This window comes from Camellia sinensis, chromosome 2, assembly GCF_055761805.1.
Source record: "Camellia sinensis isolate YWXY chromosome 2, ASM5576180v1, whole genome shotgun sequence".
Lineage (NCBI taxonomy): Eukaryota > Viridiplantae > Streptophyta > Magnoliopsida > Ericales > Theaceae > Camellia > Camellia sinensis.
This window is the reverse complement of record NC_138962.1, coordinates 83,921,519-83,938,440: the sequence shown is the minus strand read 5'-3', so window position 1 is coordinate 83,938,440 and position 16,922 is coordinate 83,921,519. Positions and strand designations below refer to the sequence as shown.

Genomic DNA, 16,922 nt, shown 5'->3' with positions numbered 1-16,922 from the left:
CACGTTTAAGCTAGATGAACAACAAATATATATGTCTACATTTTGTTTGGTTATCATTGGTTTGTACATGAAAAAAAGACAGTGAATGCAATCATTCAGAAAAGTAAAAGAAAAGGGAAAACAAAATTATGTGTTTGCTTAGATATTTATTTTGTTTCCTTTTTATTCATATTTCTCCCCACAACTATCCATTATGCAATGTTTACATTTTTTTCTCAGATTTTTTTTGTATAAAATTTTTACTAACCTGTAGCAACATAAGTGGTCCTCCAATCTCCCTCGTTAATAAAATCCTATCAATTCTTATCCTTTTTTTTTTCTTTCTGTTTTCCTTTTCATTTTTATGGAAATCATCAAAACAAGTAAGAATAAAAAATTGTAAAATTGTATTTTTGGAATAAATAAGTATGACACATTTACATCATCTGTACAAGTTTGATTTACAAAAACTATAACAAAAACTATAAATAAAATAAACTATACACTCCATATCACACTCGCTAATGCCCTAACCTGTCCCCAGTCCCACAATCCCGACCGTGGACCTCCCTCCTCGGTCTCCTACGGTAGACTCTCTGAATATCTGGCTCCCCTAATCGTAAATGCGTATCCTGTGGAGCCTGTGAGTGTGACCTCACCTCTACTGCATGTGCTGCCCCTGATCCTGTCTGTGGCCGAAGATCGGATACTGCTGTAAGCTGTGAAACTCTATCATCTGGTGCAACTGTATCACGATCTGCAGCTGGACCTCGACCTCTGCCTCTGCCCGCACCCCGACCTCGGCTGCGACGTCCGCCACGACCAAAACCTCGGCCTCTCCCGCGCACTCTGGGGGGGCTCAATATGGGCCTCATCGTCAACGTGGGAGATGTCAGTGAGAACTGCATCATGTGTACTCATGGTCGCGGTCGAACTGTCTGGTGGTGATAACTGGGTGGGTGGGGTAACAACGTCATGCATGTATCGGGGTGGTGTCCAATCAGGGTCAGGCACATAAGGTATGCCAGATATGTATAGGGTAGTATGTGGTGGGGTGACTGATGTCGAAGGAGCTGATGTGGCAAGCGCTGAAGTGGAAGGCGCTGACGTGGACGGCGCTGATGTGTCTGTAGCAGCTGCTGAAATGTGTACATCGTAGTGGCCGTAATGCAAACGATCTCCTCGATGGGCAACCTGGAATGCCTGGTACAATAACTCTCGGATCTCTGCAACGGCCTACAAGGCATGCTGTCCATCACGTTTGAAATGGGCGTCCTCTGCCAAGTGATACGACCTCCCAGCTCCAGCCACCTGAACAAACATTCAGACGTATTATTAGGCTACAATTGACTGAAAGTAAATCAAGTATGATTTTAATAATTATCTGACACATAATATGATACTCACCAATGCCTCAAGATAAGGCCCAACTCCCTGGTATACAGACTCAGACACGTGGCTCAGATTCCCGACTAGTAGGTGTGTATGTCGCCGATACCACAACATATAAGGGTCGGAAGAGGGGATCACCTCATCGCTATAGTCAACCGGTACAATACTGTCCCGACGGGCATCCCACAACTGTATATATGGCATATAAAACAGATGCAAGTCAGTGCCAGCTCGGCCACGCCTATCAGTGACGTGCAACTGCCACTCAGTATCGAACCAATCCGGCACGGACTGGACCCGACCAAACTGTCGGAGGACACGATGGGGGAGATGCCACTCAACCACGTCAAAACAAATAAGTGGCACTCTCGCCATCCATATCTCCTGACCCAGTCGGCAGTAGTCGGGGAGCGTACCGAGGACCCCAGCGTAAGGCTGCCAGATAAACTACAATGACAACAAATAAATTAAATTTTGCTCGTGAACTCAAAACATATACAATGAAGAAGACAACTAAAATGCAATCAAAAAATTTCATACCTCGCCCTCGATCATCCAGTCCAGCTAGTCTCTATAAACTACCACTATGTGGGTCGAGACAACCTCGTGGCCCATGTCAACCCTCCACCGGCAACCTCGCGGTCCGGGGGGCAACTGAATGTCCCCCTCACCCATAAGAAGCTCACAAGGACCAACCAGTTGCCGCCTAGTCGGGGCAATGCGAATCAATCTCTCTCATGCCCAAATCTGCAATAGTTTGAACACAATTAAAATACTGATATATGGCATACAATATGAATTGACATGTAATAAAATTCTTACTAACCCGTAGCAACATAAGTGGTCTTCCAATCTCCCTCGTACCCACCTGAGTTGCTCGACATAGCATCCTATACAAGCATGCCAGAGCCGCGCTACCCCAGCTGTACTGCCCAATCTCGTCAATGTCTCTCAGCAGTGGCAAGTACATCAGCTTGAACAGGTTCTGTGACTTATCAGGGAGAAGTACCCCCCCCAATAAGCCACAGAATATATGCTCGGGTATGCTACTGTACCAACTCATCTGGAGCATGATCTGGAAGATGAGCAAACTGCTCGGCCAGCCACCTGACCCTCAGTCTACCTGCCTGTAAATCTGCTGATGTAGGTGCTACTCCCAATAGCTCAGCACATAGGGCTATCCACTGCTCCGTCGCGAAAGATGGGTCAACTCCAGTAACTGCTCGGCCATCAGTCCGAAGACCAAATATGACGGATACGTCCTACAATGTGACGGTGGCCTCCCCGATCGGGAAATGGAATGTATGAGTCTCTGTGCGCCACCTCTCGACGAGAGCAGTGATGAGTGCGTGGTCCAGTCGAATGTGCCCGATACGATACACACCATAGAATCCCGCGCGTAATACATACTGCAAGACTCTATGGTCTAACGGATGCTCCCACAATCCAGAATCTGCCCGACGGCATGTCAATGCGGTGCGTGCCTCATCCTGCACAACAGAATGATCAGTTTAAATAATAACATTATCACGAAATATACAACAAAATGCAATGTATTTTAATTGTAAGCGTAAAGTCCAACAAACGTTATTGCATACCGGACGCTCCCATATACTGTCAGCCCAATGTGCCTGTCTGAACAGTGGAACCTCCTTAGGTACATGTGCCATGAAGCTTGTTCAATTGAAATATTAGATCATCCATATCAAAATCTCATTTAATCATAACATAATAACAGAAAAACTGTAATTATTGATTTTGTACTTAACGATTTAAAATACAATGAAGTAAATCTTATGGGTTCGAGAAAAGACAAATTTATGTGCCACTTACATGGAAGCAATTCGAAACTAATGATTACATTATGGCATATTTGACAAAACTTCAATATTGATTTTGTAATGCTAAAAGTTTGAATAAATTATAAATTTTGTAAATTACATATAAAATTTGTAATTGTGAACAATGACTGCAGCATTCCAATTTTTAAAATTTTAATTTATATAGGTTAATTTTTTTAAAATTTGTAAATTTTTTAAATTATAAAATGTGAACAATGATTGCATCATTCGATATTAAATTTATTCAAAAATATGAAATTTTGAAATGGTAGAAGAACTACGTGATTAAGTATAGAATCTTGCAATACACATTTTGAATCAAGTACACAGTGAAAAACTAGTACACATTTTCAATAAATTATACAAGTTTGAATAAATTATACACATTTTCAATTTTGTATTACACATTTTGAATCAAGTACACATTTTGTAATACACATTTTAAATGTACGACCCCGTTTACAAATAAAGAATTTAAAAATACATAATTAAATGATCTATTACAAATAAAGAATTTCAAAAGGATATATTACAATATGTAAGTATTACATAGTCTTCATCGACCAAGTCGCGCCGAACATGTTCGCCTGTCATGACTTGTCTGCTGGCACTGACTGCAACGAGCTGTCAAATGCCTGTTTGATATATCCATCTCATTCGGAATACGAGCCATAGATGTACGACCCCGTTTTACTTCTCGCAGACGAAGTACATTAGGCATTAAGGTCCACTGCGGATCATCCCAATAATCTTGATGATATATTGGATTGAATTTAATTTTCCAAACCCTCATGTATACAGGAAGCCTATATAATGGATCAACGTACTCGAATGGATTGTCACCGCATTCAGACATTATAGCGAACATATGGGAACATGGATAGTGTCTTATCTCATATTTCCCACAACTGCACGTGGGTTGATTCATCCTCACAATCTGTCTATTGCGACCTCGTCCACGGCGAAAAGATGTTTGCACCTCAAATACGTGGTGTAGACACCCCATTTTTGACCGTCTTCAAGACTTGGACGTCACCGCTTGAACACTCAGTGATCATCCATATTCGTGTTTATTTTGAGTTCCCGGAGGTCTTGGCTACGCGCCTTGCCTCAGGATCTCTCGACTTGCTTGTTCTGTGCTTGGTTTTACACCAAGGACTTGTTTGTTTTTTTGCACTTAAGGGTAGAGAGTAGCTTGATAGCTACCCCTGATACCCACCGGCCATGGATTGAGGCCATCGGTTGTGTTTTGAGGCTACCGGCCATTGGTGAAATATACCATTGGCCGGTCGGTACTTAGTGTGGTCGGCCGACCATCTGTTTGGCCGATGGCTTCCTTTTCTGGCCGGTGCCACTTTTTTGCCTTTTTCAGGCATGGTGTAAGCCAGCTGTGCCAGCTGGAATGCATGGACCCTCTTCCCTATGTACGAGTGTGGCTGTTTTGCCCTTTTTGCACCTTTTTGGTCTAGCTTCTTGAGGAAGCTTGGACCTTTGTCTTAGCTTCCTCAAGAAGCTTGGACACCTGTCCCAGCTTCCTAAGGAAGCCTTGGCCCCTTTGCCTTAGCTTCTTTAGGAAGCCTTGACCCCTTTGTTGGCTTCCCTTGGAAGCTTAGCCTTTTCCATTGTCTATATAACGAGACCTCCCCTCTCTTTTGTAGGGGTTGAGCAAAAAACCAGAGCTTACATATATATTCAGATATATATCACCTTCTTTCTCTACATCTTCCTCTCTCTCCCCTTTTGTGTGTGTTAGAGGCCCCAAAAGTGTGTTTTGACCTTAGTTGTGCACTAAGTCACCTACTATTACACCACACTTTGACTTTGGAGGCTTTGAGAGTTTGTTCTTGAGGTTTTGGGGTGGTTTTGATCAGAAGAAGGGGCCTGAGCTTGCTGTTCTTGAGGTGTTCTTCAAGGATAATACTTTTGCTTTAGATTCCCCAATCTTGCACTAGTCTTTAACCTATCTTGCTTACTGATTTAGACTTTGTGTATAACTAAAAAAAGTCTTGTATTTGCATGCTTAAGATACTTCATTAAGGTTGTTTTGGTGTTGGGGGTCGACCTCCCCCTCTAAGGCCTTGTTTGGCCCTTTTTGTGCCTCCATTGTTAAGCTTTGGTTACTTTGGTGTATTGGCCTTCTCACCACTGAAATCCAGTGGATTTTCAGTGGTGAAGAAGGGGGTTTGAAGTCTTGCATAGGGGAGGGACACCCCTCTCCCTTTGTCTCTCTTTTGTTTACATTTTTGGCTCATAAGGGTAGCATGCATGATTAGTTGTCTTTGGCTCCATTTCAGAGGTTTTTGGGTGTCATTAGGTCATAATATACCTCTATTTTTGGTCGGATTAACGGCCCCTCTCATGCTTAATACACTTGCTTTGTATTCTCCCATTTTGCCTAGAAATGCATCTTGCCATTAGACCATCATGCTTGCACATTTTTGCCTAACTTTGTAAAGCTTTTAGTCATATTTTGCCATGCTTGAGGTCTGTTAGGTGTTGATTTGGTCATGCATTTCATGCTTTGTATAACCCCTTTGCATTCTAGCATGTTGGCATCGGGTGTGTGAGTCATTAGCATGCACTATCTTGGCTATTTTAGTGATTTGGAATCACTTATTACGTCATTTCAGTCCACGTTTTATGCTTGCATGTTTGCATTTTGTTATCCTTTCAATGCTTCGGAGAGACATGATCCTATGCTCCATGTATGGCCTTTTGTGCATGCCTCTTGTTTTGTGTCTCTTAGCTGCCATATCAGGGGGTCTTGGGACTTATTTTGGTGCATTAAAACTCTGTTTTTGGTTGTATAGCTCATACCATGCTTGCTTGGGGTAGGTGTTGAGTAATGCTCCCATTTTTGTGGCCTTGAATGCCTTTCATTTTGCATCTATTCCCTAGCATGATTTGGCATCATCATTCACATGTTTTTTTAGAAGTTAACATGAGTGTTTAATGTCCATACTTACCACCTTTGAGTGTTCTTGAGAGTAGCCTTCCATGCTTGGGTTTTTGGCTCATTAGTGTGCATGTTTGCATGAGCACTTGTCCACCATTTTTGGCACTTTTGGTCACTGTTTATGGCAAGGCCGAGGTCTGTCCTTTATGGTTTAAGTCCACCATTACATGTTTGTCATATGTTTGTTGCACATTTGGCTCATTATGTGTTGCCACATGCTAGTCCCATTGCATATTTTTCCATGTTTACTACATTGCATGTTGCATGCTTTAGTACATTACACATTGGCATGTTTAGTTTGCATTGCATTTGGCATGCCTTGCTTACTTAGCTTCATGTTGTATATTTGACCCATGTTGCATATGTGAGGTACATTGCATACTTGCATTACATTTTGCTTGGTTTGGGGTGTCAAACCAAGCATGAGAATTGAGAAGTGTTCGTACTTAAAGTGACGAAACACGTCTCAATCCTCAGTCGCTGACGCCCTTGATCTTAACATGATAGGGCGTTAGCATTCATTTGTTTGTTGCATGCATTTACATTAAGTTGCAAACTTGGTACCTTTGGCCATCATGCATCGAAATGCGTGACTGGTGGCCCGAGTACCAAGAGCCGCACTCCCTTGAGTCCTTAGCATGATAGGAAGAGTGGCCATGCACACATTTGCTTGAAAATTCCATGCCATACACTGTTTGCCCTTTGCTGCTGTCAATTGCAGGATTCTACAGGAAGAAATGGCCGACCGACCATCTTCAGTGTCGACTGGCCATCAGTGCCCAGCCGATGACACCATCTTTGGCCGATAACCTTATTCCAATGGCCGGTAGCCTTTTGCTCTGGCCGGTGGCACTCCACAGCACTCAAAAGGAAGCTCAAAGCAGTTCTGGAGACTTTCATAATTTTCAGAGGGGTGAGGCAGTGTAAACAGAGGCAACAGTGGCATGGTGCGGGTTTCCGGGCAAGGCGGATCGAGCACGCATCATTCACGCATCCCGAGGCAGGGCTGCGGCCACCTTTCTTTTGCATTTCATTTGTTAATTAATTAGAAGTTCTGTAATAATTAATTTAGTAATATTCATTTGGTTGTGTAATATTTAGTCGGACCCTCCGAGCGAGGGCAATTGTGTAATAAGTGTGCGTGAGTGTGTGTATGTCTTCCAACCCCACGTCTTTCTTCCCTTATATTTACTCGCTTTTAATGGTTAGTATTAGGGCATATTTAAATTAGCATACCTTATGATATGCATGCGTGCATTCATACATTTGTCTTGCTTGCACCAGGCTCGGCGCATCATGCTAACTGCATTGTATTTCAATCCCAAATTGAATACATGTTATCTGTTGCATTTCACATGCCATGTTTAGAATAGTCGAGCCTATCTAGATTGCATCTTTGCATGTGTTGCATTAGCCATTTTTAACACGAACTATGCATATGATTACTAACTAGTTTCTGTTTTGGCTCGGAGTACTAGGTAAGCTTTTTATGCTTTAGCATGCCACATGTGTGTGAATGTTGCCATGATAGCATAATTACCATGAGGCTAGCTGCTTATGTGATATAACTGCCTGAATGCCTGTGGGTGGAGGTTGGGTTATTTGAATTGGAACAATGCATTAAATGCGAGTTTTAAGCCCACTTGGAAGTGGCAAAACCATATTTTCTAAGGCCCACTTGAGGGTGGCAAAATTCATGTTTTAGCCTACTTGCGGGTAGCACCATCAAACCATTTTCAAACAACAAACATGAAATGTCTTGTTCCAGTTTAGGTGACCCAGTCTATACTTGTTTGCTGTGCGCATAACATAGTAAATCTAGGCTAATAACCGGAATAAGAACATGTAATGTTTTCAAAACAAGATATCATGGTTACTAGAGGCCGATCTTTGATCGGGCGAGAGGGGGTGCTCATAGCTGACCTTCCCCAATCGTACCCAAGTTCCCGAGCCGAGGCAACTTTGGTGATGACGGACACATGGCCTTAGGCAACGAGTCAGGGTTTCCTAAATTTTCCCAAAAATAAAATATTTAGGTGGCGACTCTGTATCTGGCAAAGCAGTCCATGTTTGGTGCTTCTTTTCTAAAAAAATTTATTTTTTTCTCAAAACGATTTGCCGGATTTGGACTCTTTGGTTCAGATTAAGAACCGTGACAATTTGAGTCCGAACTGTAGTAGACCCACAAATGAACAGAACAGGACTCATCCTCCCGGGGCGTTTGGGGACGTCTACAGTTTCTGGCGACTCCGCTGGGGATGTTTGGAGAACTTGACTCGAACTCAAGATATCTTGTTTTGACTACGCTTATGTGTTTCTTTGCATTGCATGTGCATTGGTGCGCCTAGGACACCGTGTTTGCCATCTGCCATTCCTGAACGGTTTGCCGGAGGCTTGTCTTGTCAAGGCATGACCATAAGGCTGACCGGTTGCGGGCTCTGCCAGTATGGGAACACAAACCCCGATTTTTACCAGGGCACTCTTTTTTGACCATTCGACCTAGTGCATATCGAAATCTGTAGTGATCATTCCAAACTAGGACAGGTTGGTTACCCGATGTTAGGTTGTTTGAAATCGCTGCGTGCGTAGCGAAACCCTAGCTCCTGACAAAATAGGACAGGGAAACCCTACCCCAACATAGAGGTGTTTTGGCTCTCACTTATCTGCTATGTGCTTTAGAGTGTGTCTCTACAGGAATGCGTGTATCAGTTTGTAAGTTTGGGCATCAGGCCTGCGGGCGCCAGTTCAGTGTTTGAGAATCAGTTATTTGCGGGTATCAGGTTTAGTTTTGGAAACAGTGATTCAGGGACAATAATCAGTATTGAGGAACAGTGTACTCGGCTTATCAACCGTGTGTTGTGATACCCGACTGTGTGTTGTGTGTATTTATTTTACGCTGTTATGCTGCCCGTTTGTTTGGTTATTTATTTCCTTATTGCTTTATTTATCTTTTTGCTAGATAGTTTAGCACGATTGCTTTCGACCTAGTAAATATTCCCCAAGCACTCTGGACTAGAGGTCGCCGGCTCAATTGATCTGAGGATCTGGTTGACGGACAACCAGTGTTTTATTCTCTACCCCCGGTTATCAGACGAAAGCCGAGAAGACGTAGTGTGTCTGAGCAGAGATCGCCCGAGCAGTGGTCGACCCTACCAGTGGACAATCAGGCTGAGGTCTCAATTTTCACCACAGAGAGGGAACATATACCAGTAATTCAATCAAAACAAAGCAATATGGCAAGCTTAGAGGAGATGGTGCGCCAGCTCCAGGAGAGCATGAAAGTTATGTAGCAAGATGCTGTCCGACAGGCGGAGTTCGCCAAGCAACAGGCCACGGTTATGACTGAACAAGCAGAGTTAATTGTAAGGCTACAGCAGCAAGCCGGGGCATCTGCTTTGCATCAAGCCCCTCCCCCACCAAGGGTTCCGATACCCGAGGAGACACCAAATGTTCAAAATGTCCAAGAGGATATAGACATTCCAACGGGGCCGGCTCCGCTTCCGATTCCACCGCAACTATCCAAGGCGCCCACGCCTATCAATGTACCGAACTCTCCCTTCGAGTTCGAAATGGACCCCACAGCGCTAAAGCTGAGTAAGCTGGAAAAGATGTTTAAGAAATCCCAAGGAGTCAAGTCCATTCCCGACATTGAGGACGGATATACGGACGCAGCTGTGACGCTGCCAGATCGGTTCAAAATGCCACAAATTGACCGATTTGATGGATCCGGTGACCCCATGGTGCACCTGAGGTTGTTTTCAAATATCTTAAGGCCAATGGGCCTCACTAGACTACAGAAGCTGTCTCTGTTTGGCCGGACCCTGTCGGGTGTGGCGGCCATCTGGTACGCAAAATTGGAGGATGATGTTATGAGGAACTGGGATGAGATAGCCGAGGCCTTCGTTGCACAATACTCGTATAACACACAAATCGAGATTACGACCTGTGATCTTGAGACGACGAGACAAGAGGCTAAGGAGAGCTTCTTAGAATTTGTGACCCAATGGAGGGTAAAGGCCTCAATGATGACCATTAGGCCAACAGATAAGGATCAAATACGGATGGTTGTGTGCAACCTCTAGCCCAAGCTGATGCAAAAGATGATCGTGCTCCCCTTCCCTACCTTTTCAGATCTGCATGAGATGGGAGTACAGATTGAGGATGCCTTGAAGCAAGGATTGATCGATAATGACAGAGAGCAACCCAAAAGAACTTTTAACTGCAACACTAATGCGGGCCCGAGTGGCGCTACAACTACAAGAGCCTCCGAAGTGAGCATGGTCACCACCATTCTCCCTCCAAGAACCATGGCAGCTATGCCATTCTCCGGTACGTCCGGAAGCAACACACAGACAGCAAAACACCAACCCAAAAACCAAAGAACCTTCGCTCCACTATATATGCCCCTGTCCAAAGCTCTAGGGGTTTTAATCAGAAAAGGGCACTTGAAGCCCCTAGAGCCGAGGCCATTGCCGGAAAAACTTCTCCCTACCCACAACCCAACCAAATATTGCGCATTCCACCAACAGCACGGTCACAACACCGACCAATGCTACCGATTACGTCATGAGATCCAGGATCTCATTGATAATGGAGTGATTGTGCCTCCAGAAAAATCTAATGTCACGACAAACCCTCTCCCACCGCACCACCAAGCTCCACCTCCCAAAAGAATCAATTTCATCCAGATTGGGGTCGTGTCTTACAATCCTAGCATATATATCACTCCTTCCCACCTACCCAAGCTGGAGGTGCTCCTTCTTGACTGCACCGACTTGTGCATGATGGACATCTCCAGAACCCAACCCAAACTAATGGTGGTGACTGTCGAAGACAGAACAGGGGAGTTTGCCAGGGAGAATGAGATTGTTGGGACAGAATTTGAGGAGTCTGGGATTTTTGCCAGGAAAGGGCACAGTCCGAGCAACTACATTTGGTCGGCAGGCCGAGATAGATCGAGTGTGGAGTCGCCAGAAAGGGTAGAACTCTGTGTGATACAGGGAGATGGGTTGGATTAGAGATCAGAGGACTTAGCGGCCATGGAAGGAGACTTTGCTGCCTTCCAATTTTTCAATGAACAAGGCCCAGAGGACGTGGCAGTCAACTGGTCAGATTTTGAGGAATCAGTGGAAGTTATCGGGTGGCTCGATGACCTACCAGACGTTGTTGAAGAATCTCAGTTGGGACAGGGCCCGGCAGGGGCAAGAATAACAGTTGTGGCCGGAAGGGCCGGAAATCAGGATACATCGCCGGAGAGCGCCGGTGTCAAGAATTTCGCTCAGGGTCTGAGCAATTTGAATACAGGAATCGTTGAACAGACAACTGTACTGACGCAGTTGGAACAGGAAAGGTTTGGGGATTCTGAGAGGATCAGGAAAGCTAAAGCCCATGTGGGAACTGAAACTACTGTGTGCACAGGGACAGAGAATGCTGCGAGCATGTGGATGGGGGGTACTGCGAGTACGAGAACGGTTGGTGGGAGGACGATGATTTATGTCTTGCCCACACGGATGAGGATTGGGGAAGTGACCAACCAGATGATACTTGGTATATCGGCGAAGTTGATCACATGCTAGGAGTGGACGGTATTTTAAGCCTCCACACCTAGATCAACCAGAGGCGTCTGCGGAAGATAGGAAAGCAGAGAAGCATAAAGAAAAACAACTTGAAGATGAGGCTGTGCTCAAACAATTGAAAAAGATACAGGCAGACATCTCCATCTGGGGACTGCTTATGGCATCGCGGGTGCATCGACAAGCTGTCTTATCGGCCATGGACAAGGCCAAGCTCTCAATAGACACCACGCCCGAGTAGCTAGTGGGCTTAGTTTTTCCAGGAGGAGCTACCCCGATGTTAACTTTCTTCGACAAGGAATTGCCACCTGAGGGTGCGAATCACAACAAACCTCTCTACATCTCTGTGGAATGTAGAGGCAAATGGGTACCAGTGGTTCTTGTCGACGCGGGATCCGCCATTAATGTGTGCCCGTTAAGGACGGCATATACAATCAGGTTGAAGCCCGCGGACTTCGTACCAACTGCCCAGGTGATTCGGGCGTATGATAACACAAGTAGGGAGGTGATGGGGACTATCAAAATTCAGACCCAGGTTGGTCCAGGACAGCACGAGATTGATTTCCATGTCTTGGACGTTCCCGCAACCTTTAACCTACTTTTGGGGCGACCGTGGTTGCACCAGGTAAAGGCAGTTTCTTCCACCTTGCACCAGATGTTGAAATAGCTCCATGGGAAGGGGGTGGCTATAGTTTTTGGGAATTCATCGATCCATCCGCCACCAGAGGTGTCCACACCGGTTTTGGAAATCGAGCATGGCACGGAGGATGTCTTCTTATCAGGATTTACCCTGGCCGAGGCCCGGGTCGTTCAGAACATCTTGGCTGATAATTAGGGGTTGTACGTCAGTGCACAGTCAGTGTATCTCATGAACAAACTTCAGCACATCCCTGGGATGGGATTGGGAAAGGGTGGCCGGAAGGGCGTCGCAGCATTGGGCAAAGTGCCACACAATCCACATACCTTTGGCTTCGGTTACCTGTCCACCAAAGAGGATTGGATAAGGAAAGACGAGGAAATGGCCGGGAGAGCTAGAGCAAAGAAGGCCGGGAAGCCTTATGAGCTAATGCACCGACCCATTCAGGGTACCCTAAACAGACGCTTCGTCTGGAAGGGGGAGGACTTTCCTTTTTGTGGCTTCCCAGAGCCATGGCTGAACGCAGAGAGGAAGCGCATACCAGGCTTTGAGATCTTCTTTGATCTGCAGTTATCCGGGGATGATGTTGCCGAAGAGCAAACATACCCATTGGCTGAGGCTGAGTGGAATGAGAAAGTGGAGTTTGAGGACACCGAAAGTGAAATGGGGGTAGCGCTGGCATGTCTACTTTCAGATCCTCCAATCGAACAGAAGTGCTTGGGGGATAACTTCTCGGTATACGTGATCGGGAATAGAACGGCTATGGGCCTACCAGCAAACATTTTGGATGCATCCATCGCACCCTCTCTCATTTGGCAGTATGAAGAGGGATTTTTGTCAAGCAGCACCGGGTTAGGTAGTGAGCCGGAATCTGATTCCACCAAGTCTTATGAGTCGGAATCAGGTTCCAGCTCAACTGAGTCTGAGTTCGGTATTCCTGGGGATGATAACCCGGATACCGCAGTCTTGTCCAGGTCGTCTTTTTCTTTCTTTTTTGAGTCTGTTGTAACCGAAGAATCAGACGATTTGGATGTGCTTAATGAGAATGATATGGCTGTGATTTCTGAGTACTTTTCTGTGCCCTTGATTTATTGCATTAACTCAGACTTTCAAAATTTTGATGAAAACGACGAGGAAAAAATTCCTCCGGTGTTGCAACGCTTAATTGAACAAAAGCAGGAAAGATTTGTTAAACCCTTAATGGATGAAATCACTACTGTGAATGTTGGTACTGAGGAGGACCCGCGGCTGGTCCAGATCGGGTCCACGTTGTCTTCGGAGGAACGCGAACGCTTAGTCGTTTTATTAAAAGATTTCAAAGATGATTTCGCGTGGTCCTACGAAGACATGCCTGGAATCGATCCTGAGATTGTATAGCATCGGATCCCTCTTGACATCGAGGCCCGACCCGTTAAACAAAAACTCAGAAGGATCCGCCCGGATTGGGCTCTCAAGATTAAGGAAGAGGTCACAAAGCAAATTGACGCAGGTTTCCTGCTGGTATCCGAATACCCAACTTGGTTGGCCAACATCTTTCCGGTACCGAAGAAGGATGGCAGGATCAGGATATGCGTGGATTTCAGGGACTTGAACAGAGCCAGTCCGAAGGACGACTTTCCGTTGCCCCATATTGATGAGTTGGTAGACTTCACAGCGGGGCATGCTTTGCTTTCGTTCATGGATGGCTTCTCAGGCTATAATCAGATAGTGATGGCACCTGAAGACCGGGAAAAGACTGCATTTACCACCCCGTGGGGGACATACTGCTACAGAGTAATGCCGTTTGGGTTAAAGAATACTAGAGCTACATATCAACGGGCTGCGACCACAATATTGCATGACATGATCCACAAAGAGGTTGAGGTGAACGTGGATAACATGATCGTCAAATCCAAAGAAATAAAGGGCCACTACACCGCCTTGCAAAAGTTCTTTCAAAGGATCAGAGAATTTTGGTTGCGGCTGAATCCTCAGAAGTGTACGTTTGGTGTTACAGCAGGAAAGATGCTGGGGTTTCTGATTACACAGAGAGGTATCGAAGTCGACCCTTCCAAAATCAAGGCCATCTTAGAAATGCCACCACCAAGGACTGAAAAGGAGGTGCGAGGCTTTCTGGGTAAAGTGCAATTCATAAGACGGTTTATCTCGAAATTAACCTTGACTTGTGAACCACTTTTTGGCCTCTTGAAGAAAGGAAAAAAATACCGGTGGGACGACCGATGCCAAGCTACTTTTGAACAGATCAAGGAATACTTACAGAACCCACCTGTGCTGTCACCGCCTGAGCCGGGGAAGCCGTTGATTCTGTATCTTTCAGTAACTGAAGCTACAATGGGTTGTATGCTCGTGCAAGAATCAGAGGACAAAGTGAAAAGAGCCATCTACTATCTGAGCAAGAAGATGCTAGAGTATGAGACTCGTTACACGCCATTGGAGAAAGCTTGCCTAGCTTTGGTATGGGCTACCAGGAAGCTGCGGCACTACCTGTTAGCTCACTTCGTAATGTTGGTTTCACGACTGGATCCCATCAAATATCTTTTCGAGAAACCGGCACTTACGGGTAGGCTGGCTCGTTGGTTGCTGTTACTTTTCGAATTTGATCTGAAATGTTTGACGCGCAAGTCAGTCAAGGGAAGAGCAGTGGCGGAATTTTTAGCTGATCATCCGGTGGAAGGGGGTGAAACAGTCGAGTACTTATTCCCAGATGAGACCATTTTACATATCGAAGATGAAACTTGGACGATGTACTTTGACGGAGCGTCAAACCAGTACGGGTATGGGATAGGGGTGTTGCTAATAGCACCCGACAATTCCCGTATCCCTTTAGCCTTCAAACTCCGATTCAAAGTCTCAAATAACGAAGCAGAATATGAGGCGTGCATTGCCGATTTAGAAGCAGCCCTGGAACTAGGGGCAAAACGGTTGGACGTCATCGGGGACTCGAACCTTGTTGTGTCTCAAGCAAAAGGAGATTGGAAAGTCAAAGAAGAAAAGATGATAATGTACCACTAGACCTTGGGCTTGTTGATTCCTCGGTTTGAGAAGTTAAACTTTACTCATCTAGTAAGAGAGAACAATAGGTTCGCAGATTCACAAGCAACTTTATCTTCCATGATAGACATCCCGTTTGGAGTCCGGATGCGTCCGATCATCATTGACCAAAAGTTTGCGCCGGCATATGAATCAATTGCTGCCATAGATGAGGTTCAGGATGAGAACCCCTGGTATTACGATATTTGGAATTTCTTGGAGAAAGAGGCGTATCCACCAGGGGCGAATGCCAAGCATAAAAGGACAATCAGAAGAATGGCCGTTCAGTTCATCATTTGCGGAGGTAAATTGTATAAAAGTGGTCATCTGGGAATGCATAAGCTGTGCGTTGAAGCTGAAGAATCAAAACGCCTGATGGAGGCCATCCATGGAGGGGAATGCGGTTCACATATGAACGGGGTAATTCCAGCCAGGAAGATCCTCAGACAGGGTTACTACTGGTCCACCATGGAGGAGGATTGTATCGGTTTTGTTCGGTGATGCCACAAATGTCAGATCCATGTAAACCGCATGAACATTCCGCCGTCGAAGCTGTACAATATGACTTCGCCATGGCCATTTTCGGTTTGGGGAATTGATGTGATCGGAGCTGTTACTCCGAAGGGGACAAATGGGCATGAGTTCATCCTGGTTGCGATAGATTATTTCACAAAGTGGGTTGAGGCCCAATCTTATGCGGTGTTGAAGGCGTCGCATGTTGCAAAGTTCATCAGAAACAACATCATCTGTCGCTACGGGGTCCCGAACGAGATCATTTCAGATAATGGTTCCCACTTCAAGAAGGAAGTTATTGACTTGTTGGAAAAATACAACGTGGCTTTTCATAAGTCATCCACACACCGGTTGCAAACCAATGGAGCGGTTGAGGCCGCCAACAAGAATATCAAACACATACTGCAGAAGATGGTGGAAACCTACCGGGACTGGCCAGACAAGCTGCTGTTTGCTCTGTGGGGTTACCGGACTTCAATCAGAACTTCTACTGGGTGACTCCGTATTCGTTGGTTTATGGGATGGAGGTCGTTCTACCCATTAAAATTGAGGTTCCATCTTTGAGAGTACTGGCTGAGTGTCAGATAGCCGAAGCAGATTGGCAGCAGAGCAGATTTGAGGAACTCATGCTCTTTGATGAGAGAAGACTAAAAGCATTGTACCATGTTCAAGGTTATCATCGCAGAATTGTCCGGGCTTTCAACAAGAAGGTTAAGTCCAAGAATTTGAAGGAAGGAGATCTGGTGCTCAAGGACAACCGAGCTCCCATCCACGATCCTAGGGGCAAGTTCAGACCCAATTGGACTGGTCCCTACATCATCAAGTCTATTTGGTCAGGTGGAGCTGTGGTTCTGATGGATCTAGATGGCCTAGAGTTTTCACAACCGATCAACATGGACAAGTTGAAGAAATATTACCCCTGAGAGACTTGCTAGGCCGAAAACCCGAAGGGCGACCTAGGCAAAAGTTAGAGCATTGAAAAATTTGAAATTATAAAAACT

At 45.3% G+C, this 16,922-nt stretch overlaps 1 long non-coding RNA gene across 1 annotated transcript in view; it reads right to left on the bottom strand.

The window, feature by feature from the left end:
* Nucleotides 1–370: 370 nt before the first annotated feature.
* The window catches only part of LOC145820162 (uncharacterized), a 30,947-nt gene continuing 14,395 nt past the window's right edge, over nt 371–16,922 (bottom strand). Inside the window, exons 2-3 of the long non-coding RNA XR_014361215.1 lie at nt 1,387–1,509; nt 371–1,290 (exon numbers count right to left, since the gene is read on the bottom strand). This is a non-coding gene — a long non-coding RNA (uncharacterized LOC145820162). The remainder of the gene's footprint in view (nt 1,291–1,386; nt 1,510–16,922) is intronic.